Here is a 23,925-nt window from a genome sequence, read left to right as displayed (position 1 = left end):
GGGTCGGGGGCGCGGGGGGGCGGGGACGCCAGGCCGGAAGCGCCCGCCGCGGGGCCTCACCTGCGCGCACCTGGGCCCGCCCGCGCCGCGGGCTCCGAGGGACGCGGGGCCGCCTCGGGGGCGCACCCCCGCCCCGCCCCGCCCCAGCCCCCGCCCCCGCCGGGCGGCGGCCCCGGCGCTCCCCCCGCGCCTGGCCCGGCCGCGCTCGCCCCGCCCGCCGCCGCCCCCGGCCCGCCGCCCGCGCGCGCCCCGGGGAAGAGAGGGGAGGGCGGGGGCCAGGGGCGGGCGCGGCCGGGGAGGCGGCGGGCGGGCGCGGGCCGGGGCCGGGGCCGGGGCCGGGGCGGGGCGGGCGGGCGGGCGCGGGCGGCGGCGGCGCCCCCTCCCGGACCTACCGGCGGCCGCGCTCCGGAAGCCGTGCCCGGTGGCTGGGCATCATGGGAATGGCACGGCCGAGTTCCGGGGGAGGCGCGCGGCCCGCCGGACCCCCGCCCGCGAGCGCGCGCCCACCTGCCGGCCCCTGCGGGGCGCCCCCGCCCGCGCCCGCGCCCCCGCCCCGCGCCCCCCGAGGCCCCCCCGCGCCCCGCGTCCCCCGAGGCCCCCCGCGCCCCCCGCGGCCCCCGCGGCCCCCGCCCCCGCGCGCCCAGCCTGGCTCGGGCCGGGGCGTCCCCGCGCCTGGGAGTTCGGGGTGGCTGACGTGGGGCCCCCGCCCGCCCTGCCGGAGGCGGGACCGACCCTGGGGGCCCGCCCTGTCCCCGGGGTGCCGGCGCGGCGGGGGCGCGCCCGGGGAGCGCGGGAGGTGGGGAGCCGGAGGGGCTGCGGCCCTGCCCGGTGCCGCGACCACCAGGCTGCAGCGCTCCTAGAAGTGCCCCGTGAGGTCCCGCCCGTGCGCGGCTCCGAGCCCGGCGCGGTCCTCCCGCCGGGGTGTGCGCCGAGCTCCGCGCCGAGCCCGCCCGCGGGCCTGGCCGGGCCGGGCCGCAGCCGCGCGCTCCCAGCCCCGCACGCCCCGGGCCGCTGCTCTGCTCCGGGGAAGCTGACCAGGCCGCCAGCCTCCTGGGCCTTTAGTTGCGGCCATTGCTTCCCGGCCTGCGCGCTCCCTCGCCCCAGAGTAAGACGTCGGGACCCCAGGAGGTGAGGACAGGCCAGTCACCCTCCCCTCCCAGGGAGGCCAGGCAGGTAGGAGGCAACGAGGCTCAGTCGCTGAGGATGGGGTCTCCGAGCACCTGGGCGAGCACCTGGGCGTGTGGTCCCTGGGCTGGCCTGGGGCTGGGGTTCTGGGGGAAGGTGGGCAGGGGGGTGGAGTGGAAGGGGTTGCATGGCTGGCTTCCTGTGCAGACCTGCAGCTGGTTCTAACATGAGCAGATACATATTAAACAGACATCCCATCCCGGGGGCCTGTTCAAGGGGAGGGGAGGAGGGGAGCCAGTCTTTTGACGCCCCCCCCCCCCCCCCCCCCCACGAGGAAGTTCTGTTTCCCTCTCTTCGTTCATCTTTGCAGTTTTATGTTTCAGACGTCCCTGCTCACAGTCTGGGTGTCGCAGGTTCTGCTCGGGGTCCCTGGGCCCATGTGGCCAGAGCCTGCCTGGTGGCAGAGGCAGATGGAAAGAAGACACAGTGGCCATCTGTCTGTACATCCCCATTGGCCTCATTGGCCTCCACCCAGATGCCTCTGGGGGGAACTGGGGTTCGTTTCCCGTCTAGTATGTTCCAGAGGTTTGACAGGATGAAAGCCAGAGGCTTTTTCTCACAGGGAATAAGAAGCGGGCAGGGGGGTGGCAGGGGGAGAATTTCTAATCTTGCCAGTCTGGGGAATTTGGGGGCCAGGTGTCAGGAAACCCATTAAAGCATCATTGTAATGCCTTAGTGAGTTGTTTTAATAAATCACATCTTTTCGCTGTAAGAGTAATACTCGTTCATTAGAGTTTGAGAAAGTGAATCTAATTAATAACCTAACTACGTGGAGATGTGGACTATAACTGTCTTGGCGTGTTTTTTTTCCCAGTTTTTAAATAGTGCTGTGATGAACATTTCTGACGATATTATAGCCACCCCCCACCCCTTATCCGCAGGGGACACGCTCCAAGACCCCCATTGGCCTCCTGAAACCATGGGCATTGCGGACCCACACGCAGGCTGTTCACTCCGGTACATACACACCTGTGATTAAGCTTGGCTGGTAAACTAGGCCGAGGTCGAGAGTGATGATAACATAATAAAATAGCCTGGTAGTAACGGCATGCCGTGCTGTGGTTACGTGGCTGTGGTCTTGCTCTCCTGTCGCCCTGTGCTCACCCCTCTAGGATGCCGAGGGGTACAGGCGTGGGGTGCCATTGGGGGGCTGCTGCTGGCCTGAGCGTCTGGCAGAAGCGCCTGCTTCTGGACCGTGGCCACCGCAGGAACGGAGGTGGGGGGCTGCTTGGAAGTGTCCTTGGAAGTGGCCTGAGTGTGTCGTCCGGGTAAATTCCTCAAACAGGCACTACTGAGCCAAAGACTACCACACATTTTGCCACGGGGCCCTCTGGAGGCTCTGATTGATGTGGTGTCCCACGCCCTGTCCCCACATCCCCCTGTCTCTTACAGGCCACACTGTGCATTCCGGTTCAGGCTGACTCGAGGAATGGGCCTTTCTTTGCTTTGATTTTCATGCCTTTGACTATTGGTGATGTTGGACATCTTTTGATTTTGCTGGCAGCCGTTTGGAAGGTTGCCTGTATGAGTTCTTACGCATTTTCTTATTTCCTCTCTTTTTTGTACTCTAGAGCTCTACTCAAGGGCTTAGCTCCTCTCAACGATGTACTCATGTGCATCACATCAATTTTTCAGCTCGTCTTTTTAACTTTGGAATTCACCTTTTGTTTGTGATGCATAGATTTTAAATCTGTCAGGTTTCCTGATATGGATTCTAGCTTTGGGGAAAAGTCTAGGGTAGCTTTCACCACGCCAAGATTTCATAAGCCTTCCCCAGTTCAGTGGCTAGATTTCCAAATAAGAGAACTAGATAAGACACGAGGGGGACGAGAGTTCACCTGAGGAAATCAGAGGCCAAAGTGTGTGGTGTGGAAGAAACAGTCTCTTCCAAGGAAGGGTGCTTTCTCCACTTCTGTCCAAAGGCACGACCTTCAGATAGATATATATGAGCCCCTCCCTCACACACACACACTCACAGATGCATACATGCACACACATGCACGCACCCACAAACACACACATGCACACAACAGAGGCATGCATGCATGCACCCCCCACATACATGCACATGCACGCATGCACGTACAAATGCACACACACGCACATACACGCACTTAAAGGCGCACACACACACACATGCATGCACACCCACACATATTTTTAACTTTTGGAAACCTTATCTCTTGCATATTGTAGGATCTTCATGGGAAGAACAAGAAGCAACATCTGTTTTTCATCAAAACTCTCCTGTCAAGACTCCTGGATGGCTCAGTTGGTCAAGTGTCTGACTCTTGGTTTCGGCTCAGGTCCTGATCTTGGGGTGGTGGGATTGAGCCTCACATTGGGCTCTACATTCAGCATGGAGTCTGCTTGAAATTCTCTCTTCCTCTCCCTCTGCCCCTCCTCTCCTTGCTCCTGCCTCTAAAATAAATAAATAAATAAATCTTTAAAAACAAATACACGACAAACCTCTCTTATCCTAAGAGGTGTTGGCTTTGGTGGTGGGGACTCTGGTCCACCCCTCCCACAGGGGGCCTCCAGTCAGCCCAGGCCCACTGCTTTGAGGAAGGAGAGTCCATGACTGTGCTTTTGGCTGGCTGGGCCACTGTGGGAGCAGAGGCAACAGTGGCAGGGCTTCTGGTCAGGCCACTCTCCCCAGAGATGCCTCTGGCCCTCCGTTTGCCCTTTTGTCATGGGAACAGTGGATCCCTAGGGAACTTACTGTCTACATCTGCAAGGAAATGGCCAGGGACACTGGGGACCAGAGTGGTGCTAGTAGAGAAGCTGGGGCCCTTTGGATTGTTTCCCTTCACAGAGATAATGATGCTCTCATAAACTCAAATGAAAGAAGGCGCCCCCAACTCGAAGTTTGACAGTCTCCGAAGACCTGGGGGAGGCGGGTCCTGCTCCTCCTCATCCCTGTCTTTGTGAAATGAGAAATGCACTGGCTCTACTTGGAAGCTGGTCTGAGGCCACACTCACACCGTTCATACAGGGGGTCCCTACGAAGACTGTTCTTGGCTCTTTAAAGCAGAAGACCCCCCAGGGACCAGCAGCAGGGTCAGTCAGGTAAGTATGGGCATGAACCTCGTTGGGAAAGAGTGGGGTCTGCCCTTGTGCCCCTAGGACAGGTGGAGGTGAAGCCCCCCACCCCAGGTGGTGGCAGTGGCCGGACAGACCTCCAATCTCAGGCTGTGGGGTGTGGCCTGCAGTGGGAGCAATGCCCAGCTGCTGCGTGTTCCTGCCGACTGCTTTCATGCTCGTTTCCTTTGAAGTCATGGGCATTTTTGCTTCTATGCATACAAAACTTAGGTGAGATGTTTAATGCACATGGATGCATGCTTGCATGCTCCTATCTGCAGGTGGGGTCGTACAGGTGCTCCTCCCAGAGCCAGGGATGGGGCTCGGCCCGTGCCATTCCGTTGTTGGAAATTCTTTTCCTTCCAAACCACTATAAACATCTTTCACCTCAGAAATGGCTTTTAATGGCTTTGCTCAGTTTTATTTCTTGAGCGTCAGGTTCGTAGAATCACCCTGGCATGGATTTTACCCAATTTATTACTTACCGTTGCAGGGGCTAACGTGACTTTTACGATTGCTTGTTTATAAGATGGCATCCCAAATGAGAACACAAAATAAGCCTCCTGAGACGAAATTATTCTGGAGGGCCCAGTACATCGTATATGAGGAATGAGGACATGTCACCCCAGATTTATTCAAGAGGGAGCAGGAGAGTTTCCAATTCAAGATTTGAGAGAAAAAATGATTTTCTTGCTCTGATTCTTGGCAGAAAATGGGGTAGATGAAGCCCCTGAGCAGGCAATGTTGGGAAGTTTGTCCTGTCCTCTGCCTGCTAGGCCCACTGGCACCTGGGGGCGGCGTTGGGAGGTGGTGGGACTGGGGGCGCAGGGCCAGGATGGGGAGCCCCCTTCCAAGGTGGGAAAAACATTCTGAGAAAAAGGCAAAAGGGACAAAGACCAGCAGTAATTAGATGCCCCCGACCTGAGGAACTCTGGGCGGGAACTGCCCCTCGGGCCACACGAGGAGAAGTGTGCTCTGGGGCTCGGTGCAGGGGGACCCCTGAAGTATAGGGCTAGATGGGGGCTGTGCTGTGGATGCAATGGGGATCAGCTCAGTGGGGGCGAGGGGCCTGGCTTCTGCACCCCTGTCCGGGGGCTGCTGTATGTGAGCTGCCCCCAGGCAGGGGGTGACCGTGGCCCAAGAGTGTCCTTTCAGCTGGGGCTCAGCCCACAGGCATCCAGGCAGCTGCCCTGTGTCCCCTTGTGACCCGTCCAGGACCTCATCCCTTCATCACATATACTGAATCTTGTAGGACTTCCAGCAGCTCTGTCTCCATGGCCCAGGCAGAGGGCTGGGCCCCTCGCTCCATCCCCCTCAGACATTTTATCCAAACCACCCTTGGTGGAAGAGGCTGCTGAAAATGGGCCAAGAAATTATAAGATTTACGTAGAGGTAGCTTAGGTATAAAGGCCTGAGGCAGAATTTTAACCATCAGAATTAACCTGATGGCAAACGTGAGACAAGAAACAAATTCTGGCAAAACTGGTCCCGTGGGGGGTCTGTGCACGAGACAGTCGGCACTTCGGGCTCAAAAAAGTTCCCCACATCCACGGAAAATATTCTATTTCAGCTCTCCTTTGGCAGAAAGGAGAGGTAATCTGCCGTGCACTCTCTGAGGTTTGAAAAGGCAACACCGAAAATGTTCGATTAAAAAAAAATATATATTTTAAATCTGCTTTTAAAATCTTAGGTCTGGGGGGTCCCTGGGTGGCGCAGCGGTTTGGCGCCTGCCTTTGGCCCAGGGCGCGATCCTGGAGACCCGGGATCGAATCCCACATCAGGCTCCCGGTGCATGGAGCCTGCTTCTCCCTCTGCCTGTGTCTCTGCCTCTCTCTCTCTCTCTCCTCTGTGTGACTATCATAAAAAAAAAAAAAAAAAAAAAAGAAAAATTTGGGATCCCTGGGTGGCGCAGCGGTTTGGCGCCTGCCTTTGGCCCAGGGCGCGATCCTGGAGACCCCGGATCGAATCCCACGTCAGGCTCCCGGTGCATGGAGCCTGCTTCTCCCTCTGCCTATGTCTCTGCCTCTCTCTCTCTCTCTCTCTCTATGTGACTATCATAAATAAATAAAATTTAAAAAAAAAAAAATAAAATCTTAGGTCTGTAAAGATGCCTATGTGTATCCCGAATCACGCAGTCCCTTTCTGAGATGTGAGATGGTGAGAAGTATCCTGCAAGCTTGGTAAAAGGCTTGGGGTCCTCTGTGGTGACCCTTGGGGGCTGCTGCGGTGTAGGAAGGGGTGCATGGGGAGTGGTGCCCTCCACGCCCACTGGGGCCTATCTGGGACCCGAAGCTGATAGAAAGGTGAACCATCTGGGAGGGAGAAGCGAGAGCCCAAGGCCCTCCACATCCCGGAGGGCCCTAACGTCAAACTAATGCCACCTCCAGAGATATACCCCGGCAGTACAGTTTGGGAACATGTGGGAATGTCCCCTCCAGTGCCTGACTCGGGGAAGTGTCATTAACGTGGAGACATGGGGATGAGAGATCTCTGTCGGGCTGCCTTAGTGTGAAGTGTCTGTCTGCAGGTGTAGACGAAGCTCCGTGTTAGGGTCGGCTGCCTTTGAACGCCCACTGGCCCCAGCCCCGTCTTCCCCGCCATGTGATGCCTGTAACTCAGCTGCTAGTGGTGCACACCCGCCCGGTGACGCTCTCAGGGCGGCCAAGCATGTAGACCGTGTGAAGTGGAGGGTGAGGAAGGAGCTGGGTGGGCTGGAGCCAGGTGCAGTGTGGGGCGGGGCTCCTCCTGTGGGATTCCCCGGGAGTCCCTTCCAGGTGGGCATCTTTCTACCCACCTGAGTGTCACGAGAACGTGGGCTCATTCTTTAGACCTGGGGACCCGGGGTCCCTGGCCTGTGGCACAAAGCCCTGGGGAGCAGGGATGGTGGGGAGGCCTGCGAGGCAGTGCCAGGTGCTCCAGTGTCAACTTGGTTCACTGGTTCATCCCAGGCGGAGGCTTCTCGCAGCCTGCCACTTTTCTTCCTGGCGCAGGCTGCAACAACAGGCTGTGTGTGTGACCCCCCCCCCCACCCCGCAGCCCCCCAGGGGAGGATTGAGAATGTGCGGGGCGTCCTCTGAGCCCGGCATGGACTTGATGGAGTAAGAACCCAGCAGATACCGACGGAAGGTGAAAATGGGCTCAGGATGCATTTGCTTAGTGCCTTCTGGGTGCCAGAGCCTGGCAGTGCGGAGGAAGTTAGAGTCCAGCCCTGTCCCCCAAGAGCCACAGTGGACGGTGAGAATCAGCCAGTACAGTGTGAGTAAGGCCGGGGGAGCTCAGAGTCAGGCACATCCAGGTTTGGACTGGAATGCACCAAGGAGTCACAGGCGAGCTGCAAGCAGGAGAGTGGCAGGATCAGAGTTCTTCTCCCCTCCTGGGCTGCTGAATTGGGCAGGGTGGCCATGTGCAGGTGTGTAGATTGCTCACTGAACAAGGAAGGCTAATTCACACAAAGGTTCTATATGGACAAATGGAGGCTGTCCTGGGAAGAAGAGAGGGGGAGGAATGGCTAGCAGAGAGGGTGGCCTCTCGTCAGATACTGGTGGGGTGGGGGGTCCCAGAGGGGAAGTGCAGGGGGAGGGCAGTGCACAGTGGGACCGGTGTGTGTGTGTGGGGTGACAACGAGTGAATAAATATAGCCTGAAGGAGACATCGTGCCCACGTGCTGAGGGCTGAAGGGGAAGGCACTATGAAGTACAGCCAGGCAACAAGGCGGGACAGAGCTGCTTAGGGAAGGTGACATCAGAACGGAGACCACAATGATACCTGGGAGTAAGCAATTCCGGCATGTGAGGGAAGGGTTTCCCTGCAGGGAACAGCAAGTGCAAAGGCACTGAGGCAGGAATGGGTTTGGTGGCTTTGGGACACAGAAGGAGCCTGGGGCAAGTTGTGTGTAAGGAGTAAGTGACGAGGCTGGAGGCAGGAGGCTGAAGGCAGGAGTCTGGAGGTGGGAGGGTAAAGGCAGGAGGCTGAAGATAGGAGGCTGAAGGCAGGAGGCTGGAGGCAGGAGGTTGAGGGCAGGAGGCTGGAGGCAGGAGACTGAAGGCTGGAGGTAGGAGACTTCAGGCAGGAGGCTAGAGACTGGAGGCAGGAGGCTGAAGGCAGGAGGCTGAAGGCAGGAGGTTGGAGGTAGGCTGGAGGCAGGAAGCTGGAGGGTGAAGGCAGAAGATTGCAGGCAGGAGGCTGGAGGCAGGAGGCAGGAGGCAGGAGGGTGAAGGCAGAAGATTGCAGGCAGGAGGCTGGTTTGCAGGAGGCTGAAGGCTGAAGGCTGGAGGCTGGAGACGGGAGGCAGGAGGCTGAAGGCAGGAGGCAGGAGGCTGAAGGCAGGAGGCTAGAGACTGGAGGCAGGAGGCTGAAGGCAGGAGGTTGGAGGTAGGCTGGAGGCAGGAAGCTGGAGCGTGAAGGCAGAAGATTGCAGGCAGGAGGCTGGAGGCAGGAGGCTGAAGGCAGGAGGCTGGAGGCAGGAGGCAGGAGGGTGAAGGCAGAAGATTGCAGGCAGGAGGCTGGTTTGCAGGAGGCTGAAGGCTGAAGGCTGGAGGCTGGAGACGGGAGGCAGGAGGCTGAAGGCAGGAGGCTGAAGGCAGGAGGCTAGAGGTAGGAGGCTGAAGGCTGGAGGCTGGAGGCAGGAGGCTGAAGGCAGGAGTCTGGAGGTGGGAGGGTAAAGGCAGGAGGCTGAAGATAGGAGGCTGAAGGCAGGAGGCTGGAGGCAGGAGGTTAGAGGCAGGAGGTTGAGGGCAGGAGGCTGGAGGCAGGAGACTGAAGGCTGGAGGTAGGAGACTTCAGGCAGGAGGCTGGAGACTGAAGGCAGGAGGCTGAAGGCAGGAGGCTGAAGGCAGGAGGTTGGAGGTAGGAGGCTGGAGGCAGGAAGCTGGAGGGTGAAGGCAGAAGATTGCAGGCAGGAGGCTGGAGGCAGGAGGCTGAAGACAGGAAGCTGGAGGCAGGAGGCAGGAGGCAGGAGGGTGAAGGCAGAAGATTGCAGGCAGGAGGCTGGTTTGCAGGAGGCTGAAGGCTGGAGGCTGGAGGCATGAGGCAGGAGGCTGAAGGCAGGAGGCAGGAGGCTGAAGGCAGGAGGCTAGAGGTAGGAGGCTGAAGGCTGGAGGCAGGAGGCTTAAGGCTGGAGGCAGGAGGCTGGAGGCAGGAGGGTGAAGGCAGGAGGCTGGAGGGAGGAGGCTGGAGGCAGGAAAGGTGGCCAGGGCCAGGAAAGAGCAGGCCTTGATTGGTTTCTAAGAGCCATATGATGCCATTTGGAGGTTTTATTTTAATAAATTTTGATTTTGAAATAATGTTAGATACAGAGAGAAGCTGTGAAAGGAGGACACACCTGTCGCTTAGACCGTAACCCGGACCTTCCCAGATACGAGCCTCGTGGTGCACCTGCGTCTTCCTCCCACCCCCTCACTGCTGTTCCCCGGAGAGTTGAGACCCTGCCTTCCCTGTGCATGGGACCGTCCCCTGGGTCGGGGGACAGGACGTTCACAGTGGTGGACGGGAACACGTTCATGCCTGTGCAGCCCCTTTATCTGCCCTGCACACCGCACTCAGCTGGCACCAGCTGTCCCGGCCTCATCCTTTGGGGCAAACACAAGCAGGTCGTGTGCCCCAGGAGGCTCAGAGGCTGTGGGTGCCCTCAATCCCCCCGCCCCCGGCCCCAGCCCACTTTGATTCCGCTCCTTTGCTGGTCTTTGTCCTCATGACCCTGGCGGTGTTGAAGAGCTCAGGTGGGGCAAGCCCCGATGGGTTTTCTTTCTGATGTGTCAGCAGGTTTGTGTCCTGGTCCCTCCAGCAGGCATGGCCGTCTGTCCAGGGCAGTGTCAGGGGATCCTGCAGCCTGAAAATGCTTTCCCCTCCGGGCCTGAGTAAGTAAGTATCTGGGTGGGGACACGGGTACTCGGGGGCGATGTCAACATCCTGCTTCTGGTCACAGTTCTGCCCACTGCTGTCGCTACCTGCTGACAATTCTCCCCCCCCCCCCCCCCCAAAAAAAAGGACCCCGATGATTGTCAGATGGTGGTTTTCCCAATTCCATCATCTGTCTTTATCAGTTGTCGTTCTGCAGAGACAGGCTTTCCGTTTTCCCTTCCATGTGTCTGTGCAAGCCCGGACTCATGACTGATTTTATGTGTCGTACTTAGTTCCTAACACTTCTGTTGTTGTTTTTGGAATTGTCACTGCTTTGGCCAGGAGGATTTTGGAGAGTCTTGACGAGGGAGGATCACAATTCGATTCCGGTGTTAAGAGGACCCCTGTGAGCCCCAGACAGCCACTGCTGGGCACATCCCGCGGTGGCGACAGCTGGGACCAGGGGTGAGGGCAGGGGCCGGCACAGACGCGGAGCAGCTGCAACCCTCGGACGCCGCCGGTGGGAACGCACGGTGTTGGTGCAGCTGTCTGGAGAGCAGGTGCCATTGAGGCCCTCTGTCACTTCGCGGGTTCTAGAAGCTTGTCCATAGGACGGCACGGGGCTCTTCTCTTGTGCCTGGCTTCTTGTACCTGCGGTGCTATTTTTGAGACGTCGCGCCCTCATCAGGTGTGTCAGAAGCGGGTTCCTTCTTGTGTGTCTGGCAGCGCCGGAAAGACCAGAGTTCTTGAACGTGCTTGGCTGCCCACACGCAGGCTGCTTCCCACTTGGGGCTCTTATGAACATGGTCGCTGTGAGCTCTGCCATGACAGGTCACAGTAACTTCTCCTGGGTTCACACTCGGGGGTGGAATTGCTGGTCACGGTGGAATTGCTGGTCACACGATTGCTGCAGGTTTAGCTTTTATAAAACTGCCCTCCTGTTGTGCAAAGTGGCCCTGGGGGTGGCACACCAGCCCTGTGACCTCAGGCTGGGGCGGGCCGAAGGGTCCTCCCTGCCCCCTCCAGTGTGTTGGACAGACCCCTCGGGGAAACATGGGGTCCTTCCCCCCTGGGGCCTCTTCGGGGCTGCAGAGTGGCATTCGGGCCGCTAAAGAAAAGAGGCCCCGGTTGTGAAGGACTTGCCACCCACACAGGGCAACAGAGTGGCCGAGGCTGGAGACCTGAACACACTTAGGAAGTTCTAAAGCCCCTCCTTCCCTTGAGCTCTGATTCAGCAGCTGCACTGGGACCCCCGCCCAGGTGGGCCGGTGCCGCCCTAGAGGGGCAGGTGCAGTGGGCCTGGTGGGGGGTGGGGGCGTGACTTCCAGCCTTCACAGCTGTCCCCCGGGGCTCCTGTGTGCACAGAATCTGCCCCAGGGTCGGCTCTGCCCCCGGCCAGTCTTGCCCTTGACAGGTCAATCAGATCAGAAGCCCTGGGGTGGGCCTCGGGGCTCCCGGTTGTCCTAACGCCCAGATAGGTAGACACCCACCAGCCGTGGGGCTGCCCCCTTGAGCTGGCCCCAGGGGACCCGGCCTCCCTGGGCCACAACCCAAGAGGCTGCCCCGCCTGCGGGCACTGCCCACTCAGCCTCTGTTGTTGCGGAGTGCTGGGGACCCCTGGGAGAGCAAGGGGCCAGCCCTACTGGGAATTTAGCTTCTGGGCTGGTTGAGGCTCCAGGAAGAAGAGAGCACAGGGGCGGTTACCATCCAGGTGAAGTTGGTACCCTTTCTGTGGCGGGGAGACAGGCTGGGTTTGATTTTTTATGTGGAAGCTAAGCAACCAGGTGAGGAAGGAGCTTTGCCCGCAGGTGGTCCCCAGGGCTCAGAAGCAGGGACAGAGCCACCCGCCCTCCCAGACAGCTGTTCTAGTCATTCCTTTCTTTTGCACACTCATTAGAGGGGCAGTGGACACGTACGGTGCAGGCTCCCTCCTAGCGCCAGGACACCCATGGTGGACGGACCAGCTGCATGGTGCAGCCGGCCTCCCGCACGCTCAGCCCCCTCCCCAGCTCCGTGAACCGACTCCACGTCGATGGTAACCTGTTGTGAGTCCGTGCTCCTGCTGCTTCCTACAGACCAGACCCCACTCAGCAGCAGGCTGTGCTGCAAGCACCCCCTACCCCCATTCCCACTCCCATGACACAGGACAGCCATCATGGCCCACTTTGGGAAATGAGTCCTGGGGTGATTTCATCAAGCCCCGCATTGCACCTGACACCCACAACCTGCCTGGTGACTCAAACCTTTCTCCCAAATTCTCCCTGGATTACTTTTCATGTCTGCAGAAGTGAAATCCTCCTGGACAGCACTGCTGTGTGCCAACTCACAGGGCCCAGAGGGCCATCCTCCAGAGTGGGCATCTTTCTCAGGGGTAGGGTGGGGGGAAGGATTTGATCTTTAGTCTGCTAAAATATTTGAATTTTATTCCCCAACTTATAAAAGCAATATGGGCTTCTTGTGGAAAATCTAAAAGGTAGTGGATCTGTACAAAAGAGACCTAAAAGCACTGAGGATGGGCAACCGTTTCTAACCTCCTTGTACTCCCTTGGAGGCCCGAACTTTTCTGTAGTGAAAGAGTTCAGCTGGAAGCAGGGAGAGAAGCACCCAGGACAGGGCTGGGCTGTGGGGATCTGGAGCAAGAGTGACCCCGGGACTGGCCAGGGCTCCCCAACCGGCTGGTCTGGTGGCACCAGGGCCATGGGCGATGGCCACCGGCAGGGGCCACTGTTCCTATGTGACATCATGGTTAGTAGTAAACTTTCAATCAGTGACAAGGGTGCACGGAAGGGGGAGGGGTGATGTATAACCCACCTCCTTCCTCTGGCCCCCATTGGATGATCCCAACCAGGGGGAGGGGAGCCCAGAATCCAAGGGCAGGGAGAGAGGATGGTGGACAGAGGTGGAGGGGAAGCATCCGGCGCAGTGGTCGAGTGTCAGATTTCTGATGAGGTCTATGGTTGTAAGAACATTTTGGGAAGGAGAATGGCAGGTTTTTGTTTGTGTTCTAGAAAGGTCAGCTGGCTGCTTGGATAATAAATCCAGGTGATGGGAGCGAGGTCCAGGACAGTTGGGAGACCACCACCGTCACTCCGGAGGACGAGGGAGCACAACGTTGTTCAAATGGGCTCCAGTGGCAGGGTGTTTGTTTCTGTAGGGTGCAATGCTCTCTCCTGGATGGAGCCCCAGGGCTGGCTGTGCAGATGCATCAGGCTTTATCCTACAACAGCTCTGTGGCCTCTCTGGGCCGCTGTCCCAGGTCATTGCTCACTTTGACCAGCTTCTCTCAAAAAGCTGCCGCCAGCCTTTGCTGCATCCCAGACGCTTGGTCCCCTGGGCTCCCCCACAACCAGCAGCTCTGTCCTCACTGCTCCAACTCAGCTCCTGGGGAAGGAGTCTGGCTGGCAGGGGTCGTTTTTCCAACCCAGACTCCCAGTCACAGGTCACAGGTCAGAGACCGCTCTGGGGCTGGCTGGCTGTGCTTGGGTCAGGTGTCTACTCCAATCAACTAGCTTAGAGGGTGGATGGCCTTGTAGGGAGAGGCCAACATCCAGAAGGAATGCTGGGTAATAAAAGGTTAGCCACTTGGGAAATGGAGTCGAGCATTAGGTGCCCAGCAGGTATCTGGGACTGAAAATGACCCCGAGCGGACCAGCTCCTTGTCCATCACTCACCATTCCCATTGTCACCCATCCTCACCCATCCACACTGTCGCCTAAGCCAAACCCCAAGGTGGGGGTGGGGGAGATTGCAAATGAGGGTGGTGATTGCTTCTACCCCATATACCTGCTCCTTTCAAGGTGACTTTGCTGCTCCTCCCACCCAGAACTGGGGTCTCTTTCCACCCCTTGACTCTGGGCTTGGCCATGTGGCTTGCCTGGGCTGATGGGTGTCAGCAAATGCGATGTGGGCAGAGGCTTGAGTGTCCATGCACGTTGGAGCTTGCTGATCTTGCTGGTCTCGGAACTCTGAGACCCCCGTGGGAAGAAGACCCCCCCCAGGCTGGGAGAATGATGCGTTACTGACCCCAGGGCAGGAAGGAGCTGTCCCAGCCAAGGACACCTCAATCGTCTGGCCACTGGCCAACCCACCTGCCATTACCAGATTTAAATCTGAGTCTGCTCTCTGTAAGAAAAAGTATGATGCTGGAAGATACATGCAGAGCATTTCACTATTTTTAATCTATTTATTTATTTATTTATTTATTTATTTATTTATTTATTTATTTATTTATTTAAAGAAATTTTATTTATTCATGCATGAGAGACATAGAGAGAGAGAAAGGCAGACACAGGCAGAGGGAGAAGCAGGCTCCATGCAGGGAGCCGGATGTGGGACTCAATCCCGGGTCTCCAGGATCCCACCCCGGGCTGAAGGTGGCGCTAAACCGCTGAGCCACTGGGGCTGCCCTAATCACATTTTTTAAAGGATTAGTTGTTGAGTTCTGTCCAATTCCATTTCATAAACGTCACAATTCATCCATTATTCTTCTACCGGACAGATTATGAATGTTCCAGCACACGTCCCCATGCTCGCACACTTTGGGGGAGCACAGCAGGCACTTCCTTACTGCGAGTAGCCACTGCCAGCTTTCCAGAGGGGTCACACCACTCACACTCCCACTGGCCAGGCAGGGCGGGGGGTCCCAGCAGACCTGCATCCTTACTGACACTTGTTACTGCTGCCTCTTTGTCTTCAGTGCCCCCAGCGGATGCGATGTGTTCCCGCCCCTGAAACATTCCCCTCTGCGATTCCTAGAAATGTCCAGCGCTTTCTCAAGTGGGTCTGTGGTTGTCAGAAGCGCTCTTGGGTAAAGACCCCATTTGAGTCTCTTGTCCATGTGTACACTGTGTCGATGATCTTTTTCTCACTGATTTATTTAAAAAAAATTTTTTTTAGATCTTATTTATTTATTCATGAGAGACACAGAGAGAGAGAGGCACAGACATAGGCAGAGGGAGAAGCAGGCTCCTCGTATGGAGCTCAGTGTGGAACTTGATCCCAAACCCTGGGATCGTGACCTGAGCCAAAGGCAGATGCTCAACCACTGAGCCAACCAGGCATCCCTCTTCCTATCATCCTTTAAAATCTTTATATTTTTGCCTTTCGCGTTTAAGTGCTACAGGCCACGTGGGACTGGTTTTTGTGCACACTGTGTGAATTACGGATGACATACATTTTTAAAACTATGAATATTTCTTTGTCCAGATCCACTAACTGAAGAAATACTTCCTCTCCAATGTTCTGCAATGCCACCTTTGTCATAAATCAAGTACCCACTTAGGCAAAGACTTGTTTCTAAGCTCCATCTTCTATTGCCAAACCACGTTGTCTCAGTTACTTAATTACTGTCTTAATTATTCATTCAGCAGCTGACGGACAGTCTAATTTGGGGCAATTACGCAGCCATTTGAGTATGGCTTCTTCCGCTTAGCGTAATGCATTAGGAATCCATCCACGATTCTGCATTTCCTACTGATTTTTTCCTTTTAAGTTTTGGATAGTCAATTGCTGATGTACCACGGTAGGTTTGTCGTTCACCGGCTGATGGACATTTGGGTGGTTTTCAGTTTCAGGCTGCTACAGTGTTGCCATAAACTGTACGGAACATGGTATGGACCGGTGTTTCCCTCTCTCGGGTAGATAGCAAAGAGTGAAACCATTGGGTCGTTGGGTACATTTTTACGAAATCGCCAAATTGTTTGCTCCGGTAGCTGCGTTCCGACCAGCAGTGAGAGTTCTAGTCTCTCCATGCTCTCCTCTGCTCTCCGGATGGTCAGCGCACACGTGCGGGGGTTTCGATGATTCTGAGCCGTGTGCAGCAGCATCGCAGCGTGGTCCCAGGCTGTGTCTCCTAAGGACGAAAGATGCTGAGTCTCGTTCTGTGCGCTTATCTGAATGGAATTCATTTCTATTCTTATTCCTTAGTGAATCTTCCCCCACTTCTGAAGTTAACAATTTTTTTTTGTTTTGTTTTCATTCGTACTTTGAAGTTCTTTTACATCCTGGATACGGGTCTCTTATCAGCTACGTGTTTTGCCAGTATTTCCCCTCTCCCCCGGTCTATGGCTCCTCTTTTCGCTTTCTTAACAGTACGTTCAGAAGAGCTGACATTTTTCGTTTTTTGATGAAGTGTATTTTGCAATATTTTTCTTTTATGATTTATGCTTTTGAAGTCAGACCTGAGAAATCTTTGCCAGAGCCGTTAAGATTCTCTCCTATGTTTTCTTAAGGAGGTTGGAGTTTAAAATTTTACGTTGGGTCTATGACCCACTCCAAGTTAACTCCTGTAGGTGGTTCAAGATGTAGGTCAAGATTCTTTCTTTTGGCATATGGGTAGAGCTAACAGTCCTGGCCTTCTCACTTTTTGAGAATGCTGTCCTTTCTTTGTGAAGTTGCCCTGGCACTTTTGTTGAAGAGCAGTTGGTCATGTGTGTTTTATGTCTGCGTCTGCGTTCTCTATGGCCTTCCCCTGATGGATGTGCTCACCCTCCCACCAGTACCACGTGGTCTCATGGTCTCATTTGCTGTCCTGACACCAGGTAGGAGGAAGTCTTCACCTTTGTGTTCCTTGGTCTGTCTTTGAAAAAGCTTGTGGATTTCTTTTAAAAGCTTCTTTTTTAGAGGAATTTTAGGAATATTCAGGATGTACATTTGTATCAGTTTTGGCAAGTTTCATTTTTCATAGAATGTGTCCATTTAATGTAGTTTTCAAGCCTTTTGGCCTAAAGTTGGGTGTAATATCACTGTGGATCTTTGGCACTCTATGAGATTTGAAGCAATGGCCCCTCTCCATTTTTGGTATTTGGTTACCTTCCCTCTGTTTTCAGTATTGATCTTCTCACTATGGGTTTATCAGTTTAGCCGGGGAGAGGCGGACGGGGGAGGGGCGGAGGAGGAGGGAGGGGGAGGAGGAGGAGGAGGTAGGAGGGGGGAGGAGGAGGGGAGAGCGGAGGAGGAGGAGGGAGGAGGGGTGAGGAGAGGGAGGGAGGGAGGGGGAGGGAGGATGGAGGAGGGGAGTGGGAGGGAGATGACGAAGCGGAGAGGAGTAGAGAGGAGGAGGAGGAGGGCGACGTATCCAGAGCCTAGTCATTCTGGACTAGATTCTCCTCCTCCTCCGCCTCCTCTTCTTTCTTCTTCTTCTTCTTTCTTCTTTCTTCTTTCTTCTTCCTCTTCTTCTTCTTCCCAAGTGTTTTGACTTTGTTAACACTTTCTATGAACTGCTTTTCTAGTGCATTCATTTCTATTATTTCCATTATGCCTTCCACTTTCTTTGCTTAGTTTACTCTTTTTTTTCAAGTCTTTTTTTTTTTTTAATGAATGCTTAGTCATCAATTTTTAGCATTTCTTTCTTTTCTTTTTTTTAAGATTTATTTATTCATAAAAGACACACACAGAGAGGCATAGACACAGGTGGAGGGAGAAGCAGGCTCCCTGTGGGCAAGCCTGATGTGGGGCTTGATCCTAGAACCCTGGGATCATGACCTGAGCCAAAGGCAAATGCTCAACCACTGAGCCACCCAGGCATCCCAATTTTTAGCATTTCTTATTTATTTCTACATACTTCCTAAGGTTATAAATTTCTAGGCATGACTTAAGTAAGCTGCATATTATTTTTTTTAAATGATTATTTATTTATTTATTTATTTATTATTTATTTATTTATTTGAGAGACAGAAAGAGAGAGCACAGGCAGGGGGAGTGACAGAAGCAGGCCCCCCACTGAGGAGGGAGCCCGACTCAGGGCTCCATCCCAGGACTCTGGGACCATGACCTGAGCCAAAGTCAGATGCTTCACCTGCTGAGCCACCCAGGTGCCCCTGCATCTCAAGTTTTGATATGTTAAATTTTCATGATCAGTTAAAAATATTTTTATAGTAATTTTATAGTAATTTCCAAGCATGGCCATTTCTGAAATTAATTTAAAAAATGTTTCCAGCTTAATTTTGTTATTTTGGTTATGTGTTGCTTTTGACAAAGTACCCCCCAAACAGTGTCTTAAAATGACAACAGCCAATGGCATTGATTTTGCTCATGACTCCAAGTTTGGGTGGAGCTTAGTAGGCGGGACTCAGAGGCTGGGGCTGAATCATCTCAAGGTCCATCCTGTCTGCCACTGGGGGCTCTCAGGCAGAACAGGACCCCTGCATGTGCCCTGAGCTTCCTCATAGAATCATGGCTGGTTTTACCAGTGAGATCTTTCTGAGAGAGAGCCAGGTAAAAGTGGTGTTACCTTTTAAACTCTGCCTCAGGTGTCCCCTAGCATCAGTTCCACTGGCCACAAAGACCCACCAGGTTCAAAAACAGGGAATTAGGTTCCTCTCTCAATGGGAAATGCCAAGGTTCTGAAAAATTCTGGAAAAGAACTAGCGTTGCAGCCATTTTTGGAAAATACAATCTATTGTATTCATTGTAGTCAGACGATATAGTCTGCATGATATCAGTCCTTTCGCATTTTTTTTTAGACTTTATAGATTAAGTTTTGGGAGCATTTGAGAAGGATATGTACCCTATAGTCATAAGAAGTAATAAAATGTCAGTCAATTTCGTTCCTTATGTTGATCAATATCTGAACTGATTTTCTGTCTGATTGTTCTAATATGTTACGATCTCCCATTATGATCATAGGTTTCTCTATTTTTCTTTGTTTATTTGAAAGGTTTTGCTTTATGTATTTTGCAACTATTTTATTAGGTGCATAAAAATTTAGACTTGTTACATATTCCTGATAAATGGATTGTTTTGTCAGCATGAAGTGGTTCTCTTTATCTCTAGTAATGCTTTTTGTTTTAAAGTTTTTTTTTCTAACGTTACTATAGCAGCTTTCCTTCGGTTAGCATTTTATGCTATCTTATCTGTCCTGGGACCTTCAATCTTTCCAGATGCTTGTGTCAGGGGTATATTTCCCACCCTCCCACCCCATCCCAGTGATAATTCCAGGTTACTTACTTTGAGTAACTTATTAAGATTATTTATTAAGTACAAATAATTTAAACAAACCCATCCAGAAGAGTGAACTAAAAGGACACATTTTACTAGATTTTTATGTATTTTTTAAAATTTATTTTTATTTATTTATTTTAGTTTTTTATTTTTAAAGAGAAAAAAAGAACCGGGCACGTCTCCTCTTTTCTGGCTGCTTGGTATTATGCTTGTTTGTAGAACAGCCTTGAGGGAAAACAAATGATTTTTCCTTGCTGACACTTCACAGAAGGAAAGTGATTCAAAGATCATCTATGTCTACAGACAGATGGGGACTCCTGGCTCTGGGTGCCCCCTGGGACCCTGTGAAGCTTGGAGGCGAGAAATTGTACCAGGATGGAGACAGAGATGGAGACGGGAGGGAAGCTCCTCCAGGACAAGGAGGCTGAACTTCAGAAGGACTCACAGGAGCCAGAACTCTCAAGCCAGGCCAGTATCCTGAGGTGTGAGCCGTCTACTCCAGCCCGAACCCCAGGGCCTCCTCTTGTGGAAATGACCTACATGTCGGGTTTCCAGGGACTCTCTTATAGGAATGCTCTTTTGTGGTTAGATTCGAGGTAAAAGGCCCAGCTTAAAGTTTCCCTCCCAGCAAATTCATCCAAACCTTGTGAGTGGAAGAGGCTGTTGAAAATGTGTCAAGAATGATAAAGCTCAGCCAAAAAATGGGAACCTGAGAGAGTTCTCCTATATTGATGGAGACAATGAGGAAAATGAGGACGTGAATGGGGTGGGGATTGCCTGCCTTGAACCACTGCCAGGTGCAAATGACCTGTCCCATGGGACTCCTTGCTGCCAGGTATGTGCTCTGCCAAGTGATTTATGAAGACCGGCCTGACGGCGAGTACATGAATCCCTCTAACCAGACTCAAAAAAGATCCAAGGTCTAGGAAAAGTATTCCCTCTAAACCAGAGGTTCTCGATGGGAGGTGGTAGGGCCTCCTGGGGACATGTGGTCACGTCCAGGGACACTGCTGGCCGTCACAACTGGGGTTGCTGCCCACATTTGGCATCCAGTGACCGGGGACCCCAGCATGGGAAGTCATGCAGCCCCACTGGGAGGAGGGCCGTGGCTGGGGACCCTGCTTTCAGTGAATCTTTCAGGAAAAGCAGAGTAGCAATATGAATTTTGGCAGGAAGAAATATAGAGGGTTTTATAGTTTTGTGTAAAAATATGTTTATTATCAAGGAAAGAGCTCCCCTCCCCCACTGAACTACCTCCTCTCAGAGTCTCTTGGAACTCAAAAATCATGGTTGCTCGTCTACCGTGATGATTTAAGGCAAAAGGAGAATTAATTGGTTTAAATGTTCCAACTTGAAGGAGAGTTTTGGTTGATGGATGCACATCTGCCACACAGAAGGCGCTTAATAAATATTTGTAGGATAAATGAAGGTGTGCAATCCTGGCTGGCATGGGGAAAAGGCAGGAGTGTGAGATCCAACTCCCAATGGGGACCAGTAACCCTCCCTGCTCCCACAGCTGGACAGCGGGGTGCCAGCCCTCCCATGGGAGGATGCGGCAGGCCTGGAAAACCCTCTCCAAGCTCCACAGCTCCCAACTTCAGAGCAATAATTAAAAAATGCTCTCTGGAGTAGGAATTTTTATATTAATGTATTTCAGCACAAGTGCTTCCCTCTGTTAAGTGTCTTTTACAAAAGTGTGTCATCCTTCCTCATAGAAAGTATTCTTAGGACATGGTAGTTAGACCCTCTGCCTAGGGTTGTAAAATCTCACAGGCCAGCTGATATCCAGGGCTCTGGTCGGGAGAGGAGGGCAGATGGCTAAGATGCAAATGCAGGCAGGTCGTAAAATCCAGTGTGTGTGTGTCTGCGTGCATGCACATGTATGCACACATGAGTGTGCATGGATGCTGCACGCGTGTGTACACACCTGTGCATGTGTGTGTGTATGCAGGTCATAAAGAAATGCAAATTATGATCCAAAGGTTCACTACATGGGTGGTGTGGTTAATGTGCATGCGTGTTCATGCATGTGCACGTGTGAAGGGGAGAGCTTCCCCTTCTAGGTGGCTGATGTGGGATCGTGCCAACCTGGAACCCTGTGGCCACGTGGAGAAGGCTCATTTGCAGAGGGAGGGACAGAGAAGGAGGGAGACAGAAATGCCCCATAGCCTCTGCTTGGTCTCTGGACCCCAGCTCCCCGCTGCTGGAAACTTCCTTCCTGGGGTAAGCTGCTTTGCCTTGTCTCCACCTCTTGTAATGGAAAGTTCTGGCCAATAGACCTTTCCAGCAGATCCGTACTCCTGAGGATCTTGACGTTCACCAAGTCCTTACATGGGTGAGCTCAGACATTTGTAAGACGTGAGTGTTTAGATAGCGAACCAATTTCAGGTTGTTCGAGACAGGAAGCCGTGGGACAACTATCGGTCGATGAGTCCCGGATGTGACCGCTTCTGTGAAGCGTGCCACCTAGCCGGATGGTTTCACCATAACGTGTGAGTCCTTGCTGGGGGCAAGCCAGTGCTGGGGCCGTACTGAGGCTGCGCTGTTGCAGTGCAGGGAGCACCTGCCATCCGCCTCTCCATGGGCTTGGGCCTCTCCCAGCTGTGGCCGGGTCCAGAGAGGGAGCTTCCAGGAGGAGCTGGCGTTCCAGGAGCATCTGGTGAGGGCTGCCCGGGTTTCGGCTGAGGGAGGAAGCGGCCAGAGCCCACCCCGCTCTGGGGAGACGGACAGAGACCCCACCACCCCAAGGAAAGAGGGTCCCAGACTTCAGGGTCATGTTTTATTGCTGCCACACGTGAGCTCCTAAGACCTCTTCAAGCCAGGAATGTAGCTTCGTGCAAAAATTCCTAAGGAAGAACACACTTCTGTCCTTTGTGTCGGGGGACAGTGGGGACCAGCTCTGCAGTGCTAGGAGTGCATGGTGACCTCTGGAGTGCACCAGGAAACCTGGAGCTCTCCAGATCTTTACACCGCCCAGCCTTCAAGCTGGCTCCCTGCTGCCACTGAGAGAGAGTGCCGTCCAACTGTGAAAGCACTAAAAAAAAAAAAAAAACAAAAAAAAAAAAACCCAAGGCAAAAGTCATGAAACATAAATACAAACCTTTCTAAAAGACACAATTTGGTGGCATCTCACACATTCACCATGTTCCAGGACTACCTTCTGTGTCTGGCTCCGGAACAGCCATATCACCCCTCCCCTCCCTGGGAACCACCCCTCGGCCTCTCCTCTCCAGGGACTGGCTGGTTCTGGACACTTCGTTTGCAAGGAATCATAGAGCACGTGGCCTCTGTGTCTGCTTTCCTGCCCTGGCATCGTGTTTCCAGGCTCGTCCACGGCTGAGTGATGCTCTGCTGGATGGGCAGGTCCTGTTGTGTTTATCCATCTGCCCGTGGAGGGACATCTGGATCGTTTTCAAATTTTGGCCATTGTGAATTGTGCTGCTCTGAAGGATTGTGTGGAGGTTTTTGTTCGAATGTCTGTTTTCAATTATTTTGGGAAAGCACTTGAGAGAGAGAGAGAGAGAGAGAGAGAGAGAGAGAGAGAGGTCTGTCTGTCGTCAGCTCCAAGAATGTTTCTCTGAGGCAGCCCCAGGTTGGGACCAGCATGTGTCCTGGAGAGAAAACTGTAAGCTGAATGCTCCTTGCACCCGGGACCAGGCCACATTTGTGGGAAGAGGCAGCTGGAACCTCCTGCAACATGTTTCAAGGGATCAGTTCTGTTTGGCTGGAGGTGCCCGGAGAAGCCAAGGCTGCTGTCCCATCTCTGCAGTGGGCTGGCGTCATGGGGCAGAGCTGGCCCCAGCATGGACATGGGCTGGGGGTCTGCATGATTTGGGCTGTCCCAGGTTGGCTCCTGGGTGACCATAGGCCCCTCTGGGGGTATCGGGGGGCAGATCACGGAAATCAAACGTCCAGCAGCTCAGAGGCCATTGGGACCATTGGGACCCTCATGGGAGCAGAGACAGTCCCTGTGAGGATAGGCCTGCTGCTGGCCCTGAACCCAGAAGGCCTTGTGGGCTGGCAGGTGGTCACGCCTGTGGTGCCAGGGCCTGGCTGCTGAAGAGAGGCAGGGGAGCCTGTCCTGTGCTGTGGGGATGTCGAGGCTCGTGTAGGCAAGTGGGGCAGGTGGACTCATGCTTCACCCACATCTTTGCCAAAGGTGCTAGGTACCAGGCAGGCTCTGGGGTCCGTCTACTGGCCTGTATTCCCAGGGTTGAAGCTCTGAGGAAGGGCCTTGTGGGGACATGGCTGGGGGGTGGCATCCCTCTACCAGCAAGAGAGGCTTCACCAGAAACCAAACTCACCAGCCCCCTGATCTGGGACTTTCTGGCCTCTGGAATGGAGAAAATCAAGTTCTGTAGTTTTAGCTGCCCCATCTGTGGGGTCTTTTATGGTACAACATGAGTTAATGGGCCCCTTCCCCACTGGTGGCTGGGAGAGCCCTGGGCCCCTCAGGTGAACCCAGGGTGATTTCCCTGAGACTGAGAGGGACTGGAGCTGGGCAAGGGGGAGGCCAGGGTCCCATCCATATTTATTTAATGTTCTTTTTTTTTTTTTTTTTTTTAAGATTTTACTTAATTTATCCATGAGAGACACACACACAGAGAGGCAGAGACACAGGCAGAGGGAAAAGTAGGCTCCCCGTGGAGAGCCCGATGCGGGACTTGATCTTGGGACCCCGGGATCACAACCTGAACCAAAGGGAGATGCTCAACCACTGAGCCACCCAGGCTCCCCTAACATTTGACATTTTGCCCAGAGTGGATACTTTTGCATTACCTTTGATTTAAAAATTACATTAAACATATTTTAAAAATCTTGATGACTGAGTTTTCTGGTGTTTTAAATGATTCTGTGCTCAAGGCCAGAGCCTCACTGGCC

At 53.9% G+C, this 23,925-nt stretch overlaps 1 long non-coding RNA gene across 4 annotated transcripts; it reads left to right on the top strand.

Annotated features, from left to right (window-relative positions):
* Positions 1–937: 937 nt before the first annotated feature.
* LOC111097476 lies at positions 938–22,096 on the top strand. 4 transcript variants are annotated; one of them, XR_005364837.1, is made up of 4 exons: positions 938–2,142; positions 3,382–4,254; positions 6,364–6,446; positions 6,794–6,950. It is a non-coding gene; the product is annotated as an uncharacterized LOC111097476 (long non-coding RNA). The 4 variants fall into 4 exon arrangements; XR_005364836.1 differs by having other exon boundaries at positions 938–2,453; XR_005364835.1 differs by lacking the exons at positions 6,364–6,446; positions 6,794–6,950 and adding exons at positions 10,027–10,125; positions 19,348–22,096 and having other exon boundaries at positions 938–4,254.
* Positions 22,097–23,925: the final 1,829 nt, after the last annotated feature.

This window comes from Canis lupus, chromosome 9, assembly GCF_011100685.1.
Source record: "Canis lupus familiaris isolate Mischka breed German Shepherd chromosome 9, alternate assembly UU_Cfam_GSD_1.0, whole genome shotgun sequence".
Lineage (NCBI taxonomy): Eukaryota > Metazoa > Chordata > Mammalia > Carnivora > Canidae > Canis > Canis lupus.
The sequence above is the reverse complement of the archived record's forward strand: the minus strand, read 5'-3'. Positions and strand labels throughout refer to the sequence as shown.